General features: G+C 46.0%; 1 protein-coding gene across 1 annotated transcript in view; it reads left to right on the forward strand.

Annotated features, from left to right (window-relative positions):
- The first annotated feature begins 791 nt into the window (after positions 1 to 791).
- The window catches only part of LOC122370260 (GPI-anchored hemophore cfmA-like), a 28,857-nt gene continuing 9,781 nt past the window's right edge, over positions 792 to 19,867 (forward strand). The window contains exon 1 of the mRNA XM_043345718.1: positions 792 to 1,013. The gene's annotated coding sequence lies outside the window, so the exon portion shown is untranslated. The remainder of the gene's footprint in view (positions 1,014 to 19,867) is intronic.

The following is a 19,867-nucleotide window of genomic DNA, read 5'->3' on the forward strand; positions in this document are numbered from 1 at the left end:
CGAATTTTTTAGATACCTATAGGTATAAGCCCACGAAAATGATAAAAATGTAACTTTCTAGTGTTCCCAACGATTTAGGATTTCGTTTGGTCTGTCAGTGGACCCATTTATTTAGTAACTGCCGACTTACGGGCAACACTCAACACTGTAAAAATATATTATGTCGTACAAATAGATTACAAATGCAGCATAGGTCTGAAACGGGGACCGTTTAGTAAGACGTTAAAGGGACCCTCCCACCTTAACATTAGATTTGAGTTGAGATAGCCAAAATGGGGTCCCTGGCTCACAATTACTGGTTTCGGCACTCACAACATCGAGAAATGCCTTAAATAGGAAATATTGAATTTCAAAATTGCAGCATTTTGATTCAGAGGGGCTAATGCTTAGGAATACCCCTCTGAATGTGTGACGTCAGCGCAAATATCTAACGATTTTTAAATGTTTGACTAAAACGTTTTGTAGCACGCGGTGGTATATGCTATTTGCGCGCAACATCTGCCGCAAACGCCGCACTTCTAAAATAAAGTCGCTAGAAACAGCGGAGATCCCAAAAAAGTAAACAAAAGTAAAAGTCTAATATCTTGAAAACCGGTGAATATTTTTCGATAAAATTTGGTAGATATTGGTTTTCGCTCTTTCTGAACCGAGCGACATCACTTTCATGCCAATTCATTGACTTTTTTGAAGGTGGGAGGGTCCCTTTAAGTGACTGCAACGGTACCCATAATATTGGCATCAAATTAGGCGGCGACTGAAAACGGTACTAGGTTGCTAGGCAACCTGCTTTCGTTGTCTTGCGAGATGCAAGTAAAGAACAGTACCCAGTTTTGAAAGTTTCCGTTTTTGACGCCTTGATTTCGGCGGGCACTTCAAAAATCACATTGGCGACGGCACGTGGTCGTGAAGCTGAAATCGACTGATTGCTGGTTTTGGTGAAAACTTTTTTTTTTAATTTTGTTGACCATCAAAAGTCAAAACTACAGAAAGCAAGGCTTTCGGTCGGATCCATGGTAAGTGGGGAAATTGGGGTGAGAAAACCACAGCTCGAGCCGGGGTTGAGGATGAGAAAAAAGGAAGTAAATACCAATGTTATGTTTGCAAAGTTACACCTGCTTTCCCTGAGAACTGAATTTTACACTGAAAAGGGCAAGGATGATGCAAAAATATATTGCTCATTTTGACAAATCAAATGTTGAAATGTTCCGTTTAATGAAAAACCATCAAATTCGTATCTGTATTCAATGTAAATTGTAAACGTGATTCAATTGTTTTTTAATCAATGCATTGATACAATACAGATATAATGATTATGATTGAATCGTTTGTGTTCATAATCATTATATCTGTATTGGAGACTTATGGAAAGAAAGGAGGATAAAGCTCAAAGAGAATCCAACATCATCATTCACAACATACCTGAAAGCAGGGCAAGTGATCCGGAGAGCCGGAAGAAGTATGATTTAGACAGCTTTGACAACATCGTGAGTGCACTGCTCGGGGAAAGGGAAGAAGTCAAGGTAAACAAGATCTTCAGACTCGGAAAGAAAAGGACGCAGGAAGATGGGGGGGAAGAACCCAAGCCTCGACTTCTTCTTGTCAGCCTTAAAAACAAAGAGGATGTCGATTCACTGATGAAGAGAAGATGGGACTTGAAGGATGTTGGGTTTAGCAATGTGTACCTGACACATGATCTATCACCAGAAGAACGGGAAGAACAAAAAAGGCTGAGGGAGGAATTGACCAGAAAAGGAAGGGAGAACTACAGGATCTTTCGGGGGAAGGTCGTCCCCAGACACTAGGCAAGTAGGTTCAACTTGTCAAATGAGTTGCTTGTATACAAATGCAAACTGTTTGAGCAATAAGCTTAGTGAATTAAGAGGCAGGTTAGACAAGGAAAAACCAGATGTGATGGGTATCACTGAAGTTTGGCAAAAGCACGACTTTGAAATAAATGGCTACCAGCAGGTGCGGAAGGACAGGAAGGCAGGTCGGTTGGGAGGAGGTGTGGTTATATTAGTAAAGGACTGCTGGAAGATTGAAGAATGCAATGATTTAAACGAAGACGCTATTGATGACTGTGTTTGGTGCAAAATCAGAATCGGCAAACATGCCTGCCTACTAGTAGGAGTTTGTTACAGGACACCAAGTAATACGCCAGAAGACAACACAATATTGAACAACCTACTGAAGAGAGTGCCAAATGTAAATGCCAGGAACGTATTGATCATGGGAGACTTTAATTTCAGACAGATACATTGGGAAAGTCAGACAGTTGAGGGAAGTGATGATTCAGAGGAAGCAAAGTTTCTTGACACTATACAAGATCTTTACCTCTATCAGCATGTGCGTCACCCTACTCGTTTCAGAGATGGACAGGATCCATCCAGACTTGACTTGGTATTTACAGATGAGCAAGGGATGATTGAGGAGGTCAACATAGGGGACCCACTAGGGAAAAGTGATCATGCTGTCCTATCGTGGACCCTTTTCTTGGGAGAAAAGCCTGATAGAATGGCAATTAAAAGTAAGGCAAGCCTGAACTTTGCAAGAGCCAATTTCCCAGGGATCAGGGAAACACTAGAAATTGTTGATTGGAATATGCTAAATGATATGACAGTAGAAGATATGTGGCATTGCATCAAAGAAAGGATTAACAAATGTTTTGAAACCCTAGTTCCAAAGCACAGCAAAAAGTCAAGCAAGAAGGCTGCGCCCTGGTGGAACAGGGAACTAACCAAGGCGGTGAAGCTCAAACATGATGCCTGGAAAAAATATGCTATATCCAAGTCAAGTGAAGATTATAAAGAATACACCATGCAGCGTAATATCACTACTGGTAAAATCAGGAAACACAGACACAACTATGAAGCAGCACTGGTCAGAACAGTCAAGCAAAATCCAAAACAATTATACAAGTACATCAGGAGCCAGCAGAAGGTCAAACCAGCTATACATGCAGTTGAAAATGGTACAAGCTTGACCTCAAATGATCAAGAAACTGCTGAAGCCCTGCAAGATTTCTTCAAAACTGTTTTTGTGAAAGAGGGCGATACTCCTCTACCAGACTTCGAGGAGCGCGTGCAACCTGAGGCAGCCATCACAGACATTGAGATGACTACTGAATCAATCAGAAACGAACTTGTCAACTTATGTGAACAAAAAGCACCTGGTCCTGATGGTATCCCCAGCATTGTGTTGAAGAGGTGTGCAGAGCAGCTAACTCGACCTCTTTACAAGTTATTCACAAAGTCACTTCAAGAAGGCCAATTACCACAAGATTGGAAGGATGCTAATATTGTCCCAATCCACAAGAAAGGTAACAGAAATAAACCAGGGAACTACAGACCTGTAAGCTTGACCAGCCAAGTTGGAAAAGTGATGGAAAGGTTGATTAAAAGGAGTGTGACAGCTCATCTCGAGAGAAACAACCTCCTGAGCCAACAACAACATGGTTTTGTATCCAAGAGGTCTTGTCAGACCAACCTGCTGGAGGCCCTCGAACACTGGACGAAAGCTATTGATGAAGGACGAGGTGTGGATATATTGTACCTGGACTATCAAAAAGCATTTGACAGTGTACCCCACAAGCGACTGATGAAGAAACTCTACGGATATGGTATCAAGGGAAATGTATTGTCTTGGATTAGTGCATTTTTGACAAACAGAAGACAACGAGTGGTGGTAGGGACAGATCACTCTGAATGGTGTTCAGTCATCAGTGGGGTCCCCCAAGGGTCAGTGTTGGGACCAGTCCTGTTCATCATGTTTGTCAATGAGCTGCCAGATCTTGTGCGCAGCAACATGAAAATGTTTGCGGACGACGCCAAGATATACAGGCCTATTCAAGCAAAACAGGACGCTGAGACTCTCCAACAAGACATATCACTTCTGCAGAAATGGTCTCAGGACTGGCTTTTGAGATTCAATGAGGCAAAATGTAAAGTGATGCACTGTGGTTCGAACAATCCAAGTGTAGACTACTTCATGTCAGATGGCACAACCAGTAAAAAACTACAAGTCAGTACCCTGGAGAAGGACCTAGGAGTTTACATCACAAACAACTTGAAGCCATCAGTCCACTGCCAGAAAGCTGCTTCTAAGGGTATGTCGGCCCTACGTATGCTAAAGCAAGCATTTGATAGACTGGATCTCGACAACTTCAAACCTCTGTTCACCACCTACGTCCGCCCACATCTTGAATATGGTATGCAGGCTGTTGGCCCGTACACTGCAAAGGACATCAAGCTGCTGGAACAAGTTCAAAGGAGGGCGACAAAGCTTGTAAAACCTTTAAGGAGCACACCCTACCCAGAGCGCCTCCGCAGTCTTGGACTTCTTAGCGTAGAAGACAGACTGCGTCGAGGCGACCTCATTGAAACATACAAGCTCCTGACAGGGAAGGTTAAGGTGGACAGTGAACAGTTCTTTGAAGTCGACCACGAAGACCGCACGAGAGGGCATCATCTGAAGCTGAAAAAAGGCAGATCAAGTCATCTATACAGGCTGAAGTTCTTTTCAAACAGAGTAGTTAATGACTGGAATGGATTGCCTAGAGATGTGGTGGAGGCTACTTCTACAAACATGTTCAAACGAAGACTAGACCAACACAGGGCTGCCAAACCTGCATCCTCACGCCACAACTGACCTTATGGCTCATTTCCTAGTCCGGCTCGATGTGAGCATTGAATAGACCTAGTCTACTACAGCTCACTAATGCTCAACTTCAACTTCAACAACATCAATGTATTGATAAATAAATTAATCGAAACACGCACTAATCATGGAGTACTGTTCTTGCATTTGGAATACTGGGTATGTACAAGACCTTCGACTTCTTGAACGGGTTCAGCGGAGATGGACGAGACACATTGATGGAATGACTGGACTTAACTATGGTGAAAGGTTAGCTGCATTGGACCTCTATTCGGTACAGGGTAGACTGCTGCGGGCCGACCTGATCCAGTACTGGAAAATCCTAAATAACCACTCCTGTATTAATCCTAATGACCTTTTCCAGAGGCCCTATCGCAGCGGCACCAGGGGTCACGGATGTAAGATATTTCCCCCAGCCACCAGAACTGACACTCGCAAGCGCTTTTTTTTTCTGTTCGCTGTATTCGTATATGGAATGAGCTGCCTGCAGAGGCAGCATGCGCGACTAATATTAATAGCCTAAAACGCATTCTCGATACATGTATTCGTAGCAAACTGTTCGACTATGTAGATTAACTGATATGAAAATGCGAACTGTGTTGTGGTAATGATAACTCTATAGGTAGGTATCGTCTTAAAACTTGTTTTTCTTATATGATATAGGTCTATCTTGTACGACTATGTTTCGCGAGGCGCAATTTCCGGTCCATTATTAAATGTTATTATTTCTTGTCTGTCACCATTTGGACTGGCGCGTCTCTTTCATTTAGGGTTCCTTACATCCACCCAACTTGACCCCTTCCTATCCGGACAAGCGAGGCAAGGAGGAACCCAACGAGGTAAGAATACGAGGTAAGAATACGTCACTTGAATACAGATCAAGATAAGAGAATGCGATATTGTTTTTCATTAAACTGAACATGATGCAAATAGTATAATCCAATGCATAATTATTCCTAAAATGTTCAAATGCATGAGCTTTTTCAAAGATGAAATAATGCTTTTTTTTATGAAAATATTTTTACAAGTAGGTGTGATTTTCCAGCTAAAATTCTGAAAAATGGAACATTGTTCAGAGCTGTGCTGCTTGTTTGTGTTCATTTTTGTAAATGCTTACCTATGTCACAGCTGTGCACTGTGCAGCATCATTATAATTGGCATCAGACATGTGCATGGATCCGAGTGAATAGTGATGGATCTACAGTGTTCCATTTTTCAGTCTTTTTGGTGGCAAATCACTTCTAATGGGGAAAATATGTTCATCCCTAAAATATGAATGACCGACTTTACTTCATCTCTGAAAAGTTTCATGTATTCCCAACAGCCAGTTTACATGTCACTTGACAGTTGATGCACCCACATCCTTTTGTTTCACACCCTGTCAAGATCCTGACATGAAATCCTGGTTTATCAGTTGGCATAAAAATTGGCATTTACACCATTTTGCAAAAATACTTCAGTCATTTACTTCCTTTTTTCTCATCCTAGGATTTCTTTTCTTCATCGGCACACCCAACCAATATCCAATTTTACAACACTGTGGATCTATGATCTCCATGGAACTTGTTTTGGCATGCCATATCAATTCAAAATCCAAATGCACCAAAGATCTCGATGTGAGTAAGCTTTCCATGCTTAGTGTATAGGTAACATAAACATTCATACTTTCTCATATTGTTTGTGCTTAGTAGAAGGTTTCTGAATTGTGATCTGCAACCTAAAGTTGTTTTGTATAAAAAGATGATAAACATTTTATCCTAAGAGTTGTAATAACTCTGTTGTGTGGTAACTTGATTTGGTTATATGTGGCCTTGTGAGGTAAGTAAATTTAAATGAGCACTGTTATCAGTCATTAGACAGCAACTAGTATTTTGTGGGAGAAATTCACAGTTGGTGCTCTGCAGTCTGCACCATGGCAAATCAAAATGTATTGCACTTCAAGGTGGATTAAAAAAAAAACATTGATGATTTCTCTTTCATGATGAAGAGTAAATAAAATCATTTTCAAGCTAGGAATGCAGCGTTTTTGTTTGGTATTCAAAAACTTTATAAACATGACACATGTTTTATCATGTGTGCCAAATAAATGTATGCCTACATTAGACTCAAGAAATTAATTGCTCTGACATCATGACATGGGGGCTGGTTTGAGGAGATAAGAGTTGGCAGTGAAGGAGTTTAGAGGAGGCTGGAAGAGCAACAGCACCTTTTACAATCTGAGGATGCAAGAGGAGCAATGCAGTCAATAGACCCTGCAACCCTGCAACCATAACTGAACTGAACTGAACCTAACTTAGCTTGACCCTCGCACTTATAGGAGTCCGTTTGACCCCCCCCCCCTCGGTTTTTTCGCGAATAACGCGTAAAAAGCGGCCAATCGCGACGAAACTTTCAGTACCCACGAGTTAACCCGGCAGTTGCTGGGGTATTTAGCCACCCGCCGTTTGCGGGGGGGGGGGCATTAACCCGCGCCCCTCTGGGGTCTGCGTATAACACGCCCTACTGGGGGGAGGGGCCGGGGCTCTTCATAGCCCCCCCCCCTCCTAACTCCGAAACTACTGGGCCGATCGTCAAAATTCAAACGGCGTCTGATAGCCCAGGAAAAACTGTCGTACGAAACCTAATTTAATTGACCTCGAGGTCACTGATGACGTCACAGGTCAGGTCAAAGTAAAAATTATTAGCATTTTGGCTTGTTCGCATTTTGGGCTCTGGCCGCCGTCTTACAAGTCAGATCAGGTTCATTTTTTTGTTTACACACTCGTGAGCTTTAGATACCCTGAGGGTACCGAACTTGTAATTTGATTTTCAGGTCAGGGTCAGGTCATCACAGGTCACGGAAATATAACCTTCGCCCCAGTGTGTGGGGGGGGGGGGGCATATGTTCCACCCTGACACGTTTTTTTTTTGCGTGTGAATAAGCGCCGCTTGGGGTAGCTTTTTGTACATCAATTTTGGGCAACGTGAAATTTTTGACCCCAGGTCAGGTCAGGTCAGGTCACCAGGTCAAGTTAACTGACCAAGCCTAAAAAAGTTTGCAATCCTCTCCAGCCTGCAGTGTTTGTCAGAAAGACTTGAAACTTGGTGGATGGCATGATGGCATGGGCGCCTATAATTTGTATATCTCGGATTTTTTATATCCGTGACCTAAGGTCAGGCCAGTGGCGTGACCATACCATTATAAGTCAATGGAGAAAAATGAAAATGCCTCTGGATCCGTGTGTACGCATAGGAACAGTCCAAATATTTCAGAATCACAATGATTTGGACCACCCGTGACGACCATGGTGTCTTTTTTTGCTGATAGGTAGCCTCTGCCCTCTAGAAAGGTCATCCGAGGCCATTTGAGGCTACAAACAGATTTTTGCAAATTACTATCGATAGAAAGAGATAGGATAACACGCCTACTACCTGTATGCCAAGTTTCAGCGGAATCGCCCCAGTAATTACCGAGTTATTGAAATGAGAACAAATTTGGCACCTCTTATTGTTGTATTTTGCACGTGCACTGGGGGTCACTCACATAGATCAAGAGTATACGACCTTTGGTAGAAGGGATGCAGCTACCCTACAAAAATTACCGCAAGACAATCGCCCAAGCGGCTGCTGAGATATGGGCCTCTAAAAATTACTACTTTTGCAAAACAGCTTGAACACCCTTGACTTTTCACGTGGCACGTGCCACGACGATCACTGAGATGTATCAAAAGTAGTCAATTACGAGGTAGAAGGGGTGGGGCTACCCAGCAAAAAAGACCGCAGGCCAATCGGTCCAGCGGTTGCTGAGATATAAGCCTCTCAAAAGCGTTACAGGCCGGGCCGGGCCGCTCATACTGAGATTTTTCCGTTATATTGAAAAGACTCGCTTCGCTCGCTGCGCTCGCTCGCTCGTAATGACATTTGGCAAATTATGACCTTTGATGACCTCCAGTGACCCCAATATTGCTCTAAGATGAAAAATGACCGAAATACTTTCAAACGTACGCATTGAGAGCTATCGACTGCTTTTTACCGCGTCTTTCTAGCCCTCTTAGTTTTTGAGTTAGAGGCGGGTGGTAACATATGCCCCCCCCCCCCCCCACTAGGGCGAAGTTGGCTGAGACCGCCACTGGGGCGCGGGATAATATTATGCGTCGGTCACGTGACACATGTTTTATGGTCCATTTAGGCCATAGATTTCGAATTTGATGTCGTTTGTGTCATTCGAGGTCATTTTGAGTTGAATTTAGCTTAGGTCAGGCCACTTTCAGGTAAAAAGGTCAAATTCTGAAGTTAAAATTTTTCAACAAAAAAGGTGTCGATTTGATGCAGTTTGAGCTCAGGAACACGATGGTGCTATTTATATTGGTGTACGATGTCAAATACGTACTGAAAAAATTGATTTGAAAAATTTATAATTGTGAATGTTTTTTCAATAACGCGTATAACTTAACCATATTTGAAGATATTTAGCTAAAACTTGCTGCAGTAAGTCATAAGCATGTGTTCTATCACATGTATTCCGGTTTTTCGAAAAATAAAAAAATATAAGAATCTAAATTTTGAATCTTATGATATATAATTTTCGAAATTTTCAAAAATTTGAAAATCTGAGATAGCAGTTTGATAGCGCAGTCTATTCTGAGTCCTCTCGTGCAAAGAAATTGGATCTAGCTAAAAAAAAACGAGCTCTTGGGAGCGATTGCCGTGGTTCAATGTTTTGCATCGAAATCGGCCGAACATGACGTCACTCTGACGTCATTTCCGGCCGACCTATGGTAGCTACGAAGTTCATATTTTGACACAAGGTGTCAAATAATGCAGCCGAAGGTACTGAAAGTTTGGCGTCGATACGTCAAGCGGTTTGGAAGTTATTGGAGAAAAACGGGAGGGGGGCTATGAATAGCCCCCCCCCCCCCAGAAGGCGCGGGTTAAACGCCCCCAGCCGATAACTCGAGAACCAATAGGCGCAGCGAAACGCACGAGGCGGCAAACGAAAGAACGCGACGGGACGCTTCAGATGAGTATTTTAAAAATGAATTTTGAGGTCACAGATCGGGTCAAGGTCAGGTCAAACAACTGAAATCGGGCTTTCAGTAGCATGGACTTCAGGACTTCGCAATGGGCGCCTCTCGTTATAAACTCTGTCAAAACGGTGCACAATCCTTCATATAAGGCCTACAAGAGTGTCAGCTCCATGTATGGGTCAGTCAAGCATAGATCAGGGTCAAGGTCAGGTCAACCGGGTAGGCACATATCCCCGAAAATCAAAACTGATATTCGCAGCCTGTGACACATGTTTTATGGGTAATTTTGGGCGTAGAACACGATGGTGACATTCATTTTATCATATGTGTACGCGTTTGGTTCAAAAAGTTCAATTTAAGAAATGCATGTATCATGGTCGTGAAGAAGTCACGAGAAATTGCCAAGATTCAGGTCAAGATTTTGGAAAATGCGGAGCGATAATCAATAATTGAAGATAGCCATTTGATTGTTCATGGTATTTGCAGTCTAATGGCGTTTACGGCATGTTTGTATGTCTATTCTGTGATTTTATATGATTTTTTGAACATATGCCGTTTTTGGTCGAAAACTCAGAAATCATGACGTCACTAAACCCTTGATATCTCACAAATATTCTGACCGATTTTTTTTTCTTTGAAACTTTGTCACAATAAACATCAATCAATTCCCTACAGGTGCCCAAATTTTGGCGCGCCATTTTTATGCTACAGCGCGGCGAAAAAAAGTGGAGGCGTTTAACGCTCCCCCCAGCAACTCGCGGGTTAATAAATTTTACACCTACCCTGAAAATTTTACATTTCATGACCCTGACTCAAGTGACGTTTGACCTGTGACCTATTTCTCGAGACCATGTTTGGCCAGAATCGTGATTCGCGTTTGTCTAATGTCGGCTCACATTATCTGCTCGTTTGCAGTCTTTTTGTGGTTTTAAGCGTTCAAACATGTGAAAGGATGTTGGCTCCATGCATTATCGTGGGCGTCGATGTAATGATACCAGATACCAAAGGCCCAAAATACCTGATGACGCATACGAAACAGTGGCGAAGTCAGGGGGTCCCAGCCCCCCCCCCCCTTATCAGATTCAGAGGACTCCTCGGGTCGGAGGGGCTCTGTGGCACCAGTTTACCGCTCAGGGTCCATGCTGGCCATATTTCGATTCAGAAGGGCTCCATCCATAGGGCTCGTAAGAGCACCTCACCAAAGAAGCCACACTAAATTGTCCATGAGGGTAACACGCCGGCTTCTGAAGGCTACTAGTGGCCTCTAAGGGCCCAGTGACTGGGGGGTGGGGCTCTCCAGAGCCCCCCTCTTATCTCCAAAACTACTTGGCCGATCGTCAAAATTCAAACGGTATCTGTTAGCCCTGGAAAAACTGTCGAGCGTAACCTATTTTCATTGACCTCGAGGTCACCGATACCGTCACAGGTCAGGTCAAAGTAAAAATTATCAGCTTGTTCACGATTTAGGCTCTGACCACCGGCTGACAAGTCCGAGCATGCTCATTTTTTGTTTATGCACTCCTTGATATATGCCTTAGATACCCTGAGGGTACCGAACTTTTACTTCGAATTTTTCAGGTCAAGGTCAGGTCATCCTAGGTCACGAAAATTGTATATCATGTATCGGTCACGTGACGCATGTTTTATGGTCCATTTCACTCATATATTTCGAAAACAATGTCGTCTGTGTCATTTGAGGTCATTTTCAGTTGAATTTACCGGAGGTCAGGTCACTTTCAGGTCAGAAAAGGTCAAATTTTGAAAATAAATTTTTTTCAACAAAAAGGGTGCCAATCACATGCAGTTTGAGCTCAGGAACACGATGGTGCCATTTATATTGCTGTACGATGTCAAAAATATACTGAGAATGGTTTGACTTTTGAAAAATATATATACATAGTTGTAAAATTTTGACAATAATGCAAATAACTTAGCTATTTTTGAAGATAATGGGCTAAAACTTGCTAGAGTATTTCATCAGTGTGCTTTCTATCACATATATTTCGGTTTTGCGACAAAAATACCCAAAACTTTTTGAAAAAAAAGAAATTGTAAATACAAATTTCTCAAAATTTTGAAAATTCGAGATAGCAGTTTGATAGCTACATGTATTTGTAGTCCACTCATGCAAAGAAATTGGATCTAGCTTTAAAACTGAGCTCTTGAGAGCGTTTGCCGTTATTCAATATTTTGCATCAAAATCGGCCGACATGACGTTACTCTGACGTCATGTCCGGCCAATTTATGGGAGCTAGAAAGTTGAAATTTTAACACAAGGTGTCAAATTGATGCCGCTAAGGGTACCGCAATTTTCGTGTTGATCCTTCAAACGGCTTACAAGATATTGCCGTAAAACGAGAGGGGCTCTGTAGAGCCCCCTCCCCCAAGCAGTCATGCGTGGGTTAAAATTGGTGTTGGCGACGCTTTCGTTCGAATCTCCTTTCATGGTGTGGACTGTATTTAATCGCGCATCGCACAGCATTTGGTTGTTTGGTGACCGAGATCCAGGAGGAAAATGGTTTAATTGGAAAATTGGGAAAATAAATGTTATAACCTATCACGTTAGCCTAGTTAAGATACAACTAAATATTGGATACAGGATAGAGCGCCGGATGCCGACGACTAAGGAACCTCCTTCTTAGGAAGTATATTTGGACCTAATAAAAGAGCGCCGGATACCGACGGCAAAGGAACCCCCTTCTTAGGGCGTATGTTAGGGCCTAAATAAGAGAGCGCCGGATACCGACGTCAAAGGAACCCCCTTCTTAGGGAGTATGTTAGGGCCTAAAATATGAGAGCGCCGGATACCGACGTCAAAGGAATTCCCCTCTCAGGGAGTATGTTAGGGCCTAAATATAGAGCGCCGGATGCCGACGACAAAGGAACCCCCTTCTTAGAGAGTTTTAGGAATGTTTTAGGATAAAAAAGGATAGTCAGTAGACCTGGTCACCGGAACCGATACGCCTGCCGCATCTCCGTCGAATATCTCATCTGTGTGTAGACCGCGCACTGTTTCACTTCTCACACACTTTGTCTTCTAGTTCACTATATTTGGCGGACAAGGCAGCGAAACGTACCGGGAAGAGAGCTAGGGGCAGCGCAGTGTCCCCGTCGAAGTCGAAAGGTGAAGTGAGGGCCGGGGATGTTTACAACTAGTTTATATACGGCGACAGGGGGTGAAAATAAGACGCGTTGAGGACGGTCAGAGCACACAGAAAAGGCTAAAAATGGCCCGGGCGTCCAGCGCTCCACCCGGAAGACACACAGGCTGGGCGCGCACGTGCGTGCCCCACACAATGGCCCGGACCTGGGCCGGTCCTACGCAAACAGGGAGCCGCCCTGCCGCGCCGGCCGGCCAGCCGGGTCAGAGGGGACGCCAGCGTCCCGCGACCGCGGACGGCGCTCGGCGCGGCGGCGGTTCGGCTCGGCAGCGCCGAGTCTCTCGCCCGTACCGCCTTGCATAGGTGCAATTTGTCGGCAACAATTGGGTATCATTGTCTTCCTCTCGTCACGGGCAACTCTTAGCTGTTTGCAAATGAGCTAGTAGAGCTCTCCAGCAAGAACCATGCCGAGAATATGGTTACAAAGTTCAGAGCTGCACTCGGTTCACCTGGGTTGTATTTTGGTGGCTTGTGCGAGAAGTGGAAAGCGTCTGCTCTTCGTTAAGCTACGATGATAATTGATGACATATTTCAGCCGTGGTCGCACATATACAGTGTTGGTATCGTCATTTTCGGTCTGGAGAATAAAATATGACAGGAGAATCCACCAGTCTTTATAATAAGAAACCACAATGCATAACGTCAATTCATTCACGTTTTTTGAAGTGGGATAGTCACTTTAATGTGTGGCTTGCACATTTTCCTATGCAATCGTTTTTTTTTTTTGCTAACTCAAATGCTTTGCGTGGACGGATTGTTACAAAATTCACATCAAATAGGAAAATGTCTGTAAAAATGCCGGTCCCGTAGCTCAGTTGGTAGAGCGTTGGACTCCGCATGGTGAGAGCACGCGCTCCCGGTTATAACAGTCCGGGTTCGATGCGCGACGGGTGCTTGACATTTATGGGCCTCCTGACAGGTATGGTTGCGGTTGGTGGCAGGCCGACGCCAGGCGAAGTCAGTGAGGGACCGGCTGTGCGCGGCTATATGCGCACGTTAAAGTTTGGACTCTAAATTCTGCCATAGAACTGGAATTTCGCGATCGGAGGGTAGAGGGCAGGGTCACCGCAACAAGCTTCGCTTAGCGGTGGCTCTGTTTTTGTGAATCCTTCCTATCAAAAGTTTCGGACTAAATTTATAAAAAAAGAACTTATTGCCTTGTTTCTTCTTTCCTCCACATCTTTAGAACACACTACTACAGTGAATGTCTCACAATGTTATCCATCGGTGAGGTGAAGTGTGTCAATAACTGACTTGGACGATCTGTAGTAGTTATATTGTTTTCTTCTTGCTTGCAGGACACGGGTAAAGGAGATGGCGTTGCTCAGACGACGCGGTTACAACCGACCTCTGGAAGCTGCGAGCATGCCCCGGCCTCTGTCGCTCCAATCTTCTGCATCTCCTGCACGGATCTGCTTCGCGGTGGACGAGCCGCACGCGCTGCGCCGTCTCTTTGCAAGAACCACATGCCACCATACACCTGCACCCGCGAGCAGTGTGACCAGCTGCACATGTGTCGGCTGTTTCTGGACGGCTTCTGCCCACTGGAGAACTTCGTGTGCCGTTGGGGACATTGGATCAAAGCACCCAACAACTGGAGTGCACTGGAAGCGCATCAGCTGCAATCATTGCCAGAGGACGATCTTCTTGGCTAGCCAGGTCTCTGATGCGAGCGTCGGCTCCCGTCTCTGACAAGGAGTACCGCCGTGAGCTGGCACTCTGCGAGACCTACTCGGCTAACGCCCAGTGCAGTCGGCGCGACTGCTTCCTGTTACACCTGTGTCCGCGCCTTGTGGAGGGCAGTTGCAAGGCTGGCTCCAGTTGCTTTTGGAACCACCGATTGGACAATGCGGACAACGTCATCGTTCTGCTACGACTGAAGTGTGCCAACATGTCAACGGAGCAAGTGCTCGACCTACTAGCGAGGCATCCGTTCGACAGAAGCGAAGTATTGGGTTCCTCGAGTGGACTCGGCAGTCACCTGACATCGTCATCTGAGCTTGAAGGTCCCGATTGCTGCTCTTCTTGCGCATGTGGCCCTATAGTCAAGAAAGTAGATGCCGAGGTAGGCTGTGCTGCCGAAGACAGCATTGCTGAAAGTGCTGAATTGACGAGTACTCCCTAAAGAAGTCAGCCGACTCTGTAGGCGACGCACGCTTGACAGCTGGCTCCACTTTCCTGACCACGCTCGATCTGTGCCTCAAAAACATCCATCCCTCTGTGTGTAAGGATGATACGTGTACACAGCTACACCTTTGTCGTTTGTTTGCCGCGGGTATGTGTCCGTATGATGAAAAATGTTCAAGTGGACACGAGCCTTGCAGTTCCGCGCACAACATCAGTGTGCTGGAACGCCACATGTGTCATGGTGTTTCGGAGAGCGATGTTCTGGAAGGTGTCCGGAAGGGATATCTGACCCGACATCCGATCATGGTTGCGGAACGTCAGCTCGCTCTTCAGATGTGTCGCCCGTACCAGTCTGCAAGCTGCAGCCGATCGGACTGTGCTCGACTTCACATCTGCACGAAGTACGTGAATGGAACCTGCAAAGACCATTATAGGTGTGTGCTGTCGCACGACCTAGGTACGGCTGCTAACGCTGAAATCGTGAAGCGTGTTGGTCTAGAGTCTCTCCCGAGGGACTATCTCTGGAGCATACTGGCATGCCCCGTGCTTCCGAAAGATGTGCATCGTGCCCTGACTGCTGGTTCAGACGACGTGGGCCTTGAATGGCTAAGCGATATCCTGCAGTCCAGGCCACTTGGCTGTGATCCGCACCTGAGCGGTCTTTCTTCGTCATGCCAATGGGCGCTAATCACACAAACACTCGCCATCTGTCAGACTCGACAGCTGTTCTCGATCCACCTCAGTCAAAATCGGCGACAAAAGAAGGCACGCCGCGAGCAACATCTGATGGACATTCTCGGGAGACTACCATGAGAGTCGCAACCTCCATAGACGTCTGTCATGCACATGTTCGCCCAAGTGGCTGTCATGACGATGAATGTCACGAGCTGCATGTGTGTCGCTTATTCATCGCTGGTGTGTGCCCGTATGGAGAGGAGTGTGGACGAGGACACAAAGTGCGCACACTTAAGCACAACAAAGATCTTCTACAGCACGTGACATCCCAGATATCTGTGAAGCGGATCTCCTGAGCTATCTCCGATCAGGATACCTTGCTCGAATCCGCTGACAGAGGATGAACGTCACTCCGCACTCGAGGTGTGCTGTCTCTACCAAATGGGAAACTGCCAGAACACAAAGTGCCCCCGGCTCCATATATGCAATGAATATGCGATGGGCAAGTGCATGCGTCGATGTGGACTCTCCCATCAGATCAGCTCTCCTTCACATGCAGTGATTATGAGACGACTCGGTCTTGCATCCATGCATGTAAGGAACGTCCTAAGAATCTTCCAAAAACGTCTTGAGTCGCAGCAGTCCGAAGAGCGGGATGATCGGGTGTGCGGCTCATTTCAGGAGCCCTTTTCAAGAGCCGTTGCCGATAGTGATTCGAAGGGCAAAGATCCCGACGCTGTGACTTCAGAGCTCAACTCCGCGAACACTACCAGCGGTGAGGGATCGGAGCTTCTGTGTGATGTACACTCCTCTGGCAATCGGTGTATCAACGTGAACTGCTACAAATTCCACCTGTGTGGCTACTACCTGGCCGATGCTTGCAAACGCCCAAGTGAGTCATGTCCTCTTGGACATGACTTTCAAACGAAGCATAACGTGCGAGTGATGCAGCACTTGGGGATGGTGAAAGGCTCCCTCGAAGAGTTGCAAGCAATAATCGACCAGATTACGCTCCAGGCGCGCATCACATTCAATAACGGGGCTCACAAGAAAGTGAAGCTGTGTATTCCTTACAGCTCACCGAGGGGCTGTAGCAGATCGGTCAACTGCAAAAGCTTCCACGTCTGTCACGATTTTGTTGTCGGTAGATGTGTGAAGACTGACTGTGCCCTGCACCACAGCCTTGTCGGCTATCACAACCGCCGTGTCCGTAACGCCATTGGCCTGGCGGCGTCCAACCCCAACAAAGACCCGAACATTATTTGGGCAACAGACAGAGATCTGATTGAACTCATGAGAGCTAAGCTGTCATTGAACCCGGGGGTATACACGATAGATAACACTGAGGCAAGTGGTACCACATACCCCCGCAGAACTGATCAAGGAACAGCTCAGACCTTTACCGGCAACCAAGTATCCCCGACCTTGCCACCTGTTTGCGAACAGTACGGCTCCACCACCGGATGCTTCGATCTGAACTGTGAGATGGTGCATATCTGCCCTCACTTCCTGGCCAGCTCCTGTCGCAGTCGCCGCTGTCGACCTTGTACTCTAGAGCATCGACTGAGTAGCCTACACAACCGCGAGGTGCTGAAAAAGGCTGGATGGCTGGTCACGAGTGAGAATCAAGAGGTTATCATGAAGATGCTCTACGAGTTCTCACCTCATGTTCAGAGGACTGAGGTATATGACAGACTTCGTTTGTGCTCACCTCACAACGGGGAAGGGTGCTGGTCCGCCGACTGCATGTTTATTCACATCTGCCAAAAATACATCGTCGGCACATGCTTGAATGATGGACGGTGCGAGAAGGGGCATTCTGTGGAGGGGGTCGACAACATCAGGAAGCTCATCGCTTTGGGACTTGCAGACGTCTCAGCCGACAAGGTGCTTGAGATGTTGCGTGCAGTTCACGCTGGCCCTTCAGTTTCGCCCAACGCTACCAACTTGGAAAACGGCGACCTGAAGTCAAAGACTGGCGCCTCGAACGATGACCAACTGAGCCAAGATGCCGCTTCAATGCACGCCAGGAGACCCACTATCGATCGAGAATCGCAACTGGCTGGAGAGGCAACTGTGGGGATGTGCTCAGCGTTAAATCAGTCGCAAGGTGACGAAGACGACCCTGCTGCCCAGCACTCGGTCCTTGGTGTCTGTCGTCAGTACAGCACCGCCTCTGGCTGTTCCAACCGCGATTGTGCCTATGTCCACATTTGCCCGCACTTCCTCGCTCGGTCCTGTCGCCGCGGCCAGCGCTGTCAACTGGGACACGATCTCAACAGCGAGCATAATCAAAAGGCTCTACGCGAAGCTCGGGTCGAAGCAGCGTCGTCGGAGGCGCGCGATGAGCTACTTGATATGTTGTACACTATCTCGGCATTCATTCACAGGATCGACGTTTACGAGCAACTGCGTGTCTGTGTGCCGTACAACACAAATGGTGCTGGCTGCCGAAAGCAGAAGTGCGTGTTCCTCCACGTATGCTCTTCCTTTGTGGCCGGCACTTGTAAGAATGAGGTGTGCGAGAAAGATCACCATCTTCGGTCAGCTCGGAACACGACCATGCTTAATGACTTAGGTCTGGCAGCTACATCTTCTTACGAGGTTCTAGAGATGTTGCGGGCCATCCACGCCTGGCGCTCCATGTGTGGTGGGTCTTCCATCGTCGGAGACGTCCCTTCGCTAACCAGTCATTCGCTCTCAGAGCAGATATCGGCGACTTCCAGTGTCGCTTCGGCCGACGAGCGTCCTGTCCTGGTCGTATGTGAAGACTACGGCACTGTTGCGGGCTGCTTTGATCTCCACTGCCGCGATGTGCACATTTGTCCACACTATGTCGCTGGTGCGTGTCGCCGCGCAGATCGATGCGTACTGGGTCACCTACTAAACATCCCGCACAATCTGGAGGCGCTTCGCGATGCCGGATACGAGGCAGCCACGAAATACAACAAGCAACGGATCTTGGAAGAGCTGCACTCTGGCTCGCTGCACATCCCTCAGACGGCAACGTACTTTAGGCTGCGTGTCTGTAACAGTCACATCACTAAACGTGCGGGATGTCAACTCAAAACCTGTACCTTTATTCACATCTGCTCTCATTTCGTTGCGGGCACTTGTAGGAAGTCGGTCTGTCCCAAAGGCCATGATATTGAGACAAGTGAGAACAGGGCGAAGCTGCGTGTCCTTGGACTTGATTATGCATCCTCTGATGGGGTTCTAGAGATGTTGAGGGCTGTTCATGACTGGAAGTCGGCGTGCACTCCGTACGTAGTGTGAGATGGGTCTCAGCAACTCCATGGCTGAAACCTGGAAGTGTCCGTTTCATCTTACTTTTTGACGATTTTGTTGTGCATATGTAGCTGATAGATCAAAACGAGCTAAGCTTCCTTTTGTGTCTGTCGCCTTTTTCGTTAAGAATTGGTCAGCGACCTTGCAATATTAGCCATTGGGTATAAGGGCTGTGTAAATGGTAGGCCAACGTCTGAATCATGGGAAGTGTTTTTTATTATTCCTATCTGTGAGGGACCATTTCGTTTGGCGAGCTGTACCTTGCTGATATACCGCTATGTGGATTCAGTGCGAGTTGTCACTGTGGCCACCTGTGCGGTTTATGTGATTTTCTTTTCTTTATCACATTTGGCATTAGTGGTAGGCTTCTCTTCGTACGGGCCTGTTTTAGCAATGTTTTGAATGAATACAGATTTGAACATTTACCTATTACCTTTTGTTTCGCCTCAGTCTATTTCTTCTCCCTTCGCATCTTGCTACGACCCCTCCTTCACGGATCGTGATGACAGATGACTACTTCGAATCGGAAGTTACAGCAGACCAGCTGAAGGGTTACGAATGCGAGAATAATGTTGAGGAATAGATACGGAAATGATCATGGTGAAGAATACGTTAACGTTGAAGACGTTACACGTTAGCTGCTTTAGCTTTCAGCTGGCTTGAGTAAACTATTTTTCTATAGTTGGGTAGGTATATCCGACTAACGGTAAATGCGCCTGATGATTTACAATAATACCACTCCGTATAGAACATCTGTGTTGGTGTATGTTAATTCTTCTACAAATTCTAAGGTAGTCAAGCGCTTTAAAAGGCTTAGGTTCGGGAACTGGTCGGTAATAATTTTTCGATTTTAGATTCGACATGCATCATGCTAAAGCTCAATCAAATGCACTCAAATGGAGAAATTATAATAGCCCCTATCATTGGCCATCGGGTGTCGGGTGACTAGTTACT

This window comes from Amphibalanus amphitrite, unplaced genomic scaffold (assembly GCF_019059575.1).
Source record: "Amphibalanus amphitrite isolate SeventyFive unplaced genomic scaffold, NRLGWU_Aamphi_draft 001114F_arrow, whole genome shotgun sequence".
Taxonomy (NCBI): Eukaryota; Metazoa; Arthropoda; class Thecostraca; order Balanomorpha; family Balanidae; genus Amphibalanus; species Amphibalanus amphitrite.